Raw genomic sequence first — 2,011 nt, forward strand, 5'->3', positions numbered from 1 at the left:
CTACACCATTGATTATAGTTGGAAAATATATATAATAAAGCTCACCTTAAAATATGTTCTTTAATTAAATTATACTAACTTCTAATTTTAAAAACCTATTATATTATATACCTTAGAGCGACAAAATACCAATGGCAGAATGCAGTAAAAAGCATATAATATAACAAATATCCTAAATTAAATTAAGAGCCTAAATTACATAAGAAGAGCATGATTAGACTTATGTAAAAGACACTAATAAATTTAGAATAAAAATTAGAAGAAAATAAATTTAATTGTAACAAAGATATAGAAATAAAGAACAAAATAAAGAATCAATATATTAAAAATATAATATGAAACATGAACTTCACTCTAGCCTTTCCACAAGAGAATTTAGGCTAAAATAGACATTGTTTTCACTCAAAGTAATGTAAAAGAAATGAAAGAAAAATAAGAAAAAAAATGTTTTTCTCTCTCACTATACTTTCCACACTTAATTCCACCATCTGATGCTTTTTTACTCCATTTGGTTCTCTATTTATAGTGGAAATAGACCCAAAAGAATGTAAAATCGTGTAGTGGGAAAGTGGCATAAAAACGGATGGAAGTGGAGAAAATGGTGTTGAGCCGTGGGATACATCTGGCCACGTGGCGGAAATTGATTGGCTCGGCAGAATGGTGGCAGCTGCTTTGTTGGGGCGTGGGGAGCAGCCGCCAGGCAGTGGGACGCGTGGCGTCAGATGCGTCAGGTGCATCAGGTGTGTCAGTCCTGGTAGGCGTGCGTCAGGTGTGGCAGCTGATGGGACGGCTCGCGGCTCGGCTTCGTCAGGTGGGTGGCTGGAGGGGACGCGTGTCAAGTAGCTGGTGGAGCTGGTGCAGGCGGTTCGGCTGGTAGCGGCTTGGCTGGACAAATGGCCTGCTGCCACGTGGCAGCGTGTGCACCTGCTGAAAGATTGGGCTGGGCTTGGTTTTGGGCCTAAGTCACCTTCAAAAATACCACTTTATCATCATTTTTTCAATTATATTTCTTTCTTTCTTCTTTCTTCTTTCTTTGTGTCAAAATATATTTTATTTCCTGAAAATTAAACACAAATTAAATTAAAATTAATATTTTTAAATATAAAATATATGACAATAAATCCATGAAAATATTAATTAAAACTTAATTAATTTTAAACTTTAAGACTAATAAAATGATACTTTTGAATACTAATCACCAATATATATATATTTGAATAAATATGATTTTTTCCGCCTGAAATATTACCACATTCAAATCGTGCCACCCGAATTTTCGTGTTGTTAAAAATTCACCCTGAACTATTTCCATTACTAAGTTATGAGATTTCTGTTTGATTTTGTCTTGCGTGGCTATCAGACGCCTGACGTGACATTGCCATATGTATAGTTAAAATTTAACAAATTAATTTAAAATTTAAAAAATCACTTTTCTTATTAAAAATTAGAATAAATAAAAAAAATTTCCCAGAACTATTACCACTACCAAATCATTTTTAAAAGATTAAAAATTAAAAATCCTATTTCTTTTAAAAATTATTAAATTAATTCTAAAATTAAAAAAAAATCATTTTAAAATATTAAAATAAAAAAATACTAAACTTTTAAGAATAAAACAGAACACTAAAACTAAAATAGACTCCATCTCAAATCACTAAGTTCGTTACCCAGGAGAAAAACGCATGTTTTTGTTATCACAATCTCAATTCACCAAGAAATATGGCACCACAAAACTATTTTTATTATTAAATGAACACAATACCATGAGTTCAAAAACCCAGTTCGAATCTTCCATGAACAAATTAGTAGAACAAAAAAGCTAAAATCACAGAATCTCACTTAATGCACAATACCATAAACCAAGAGCATCAAAACATGGAACATACATGAACCCACAATACAACAATTTCAATGAATAAGAACAAAGTATGCCCCCTCTGTCGCACACTACCGAAGCGAGTCTGCCCTTGTTTCTACAAATCTTAGATCTAAGTGGTTTTCTTCCAGCTCC

This window comes from Humulus lupulus, chromosome 4, assembly GCF_963169125.1.
Source record: "Humulus lupulus chromosome 4, drHumLupu1.1, whole genome shotgun sequence".
Taxonomy (NCBI): domain Eukaryota; kingdom Viridiplantae; phylum Streptophyta; class Magnoliopsida; order Rosales; family Cannabaceae; genus Humulus; species Humulus lupulus.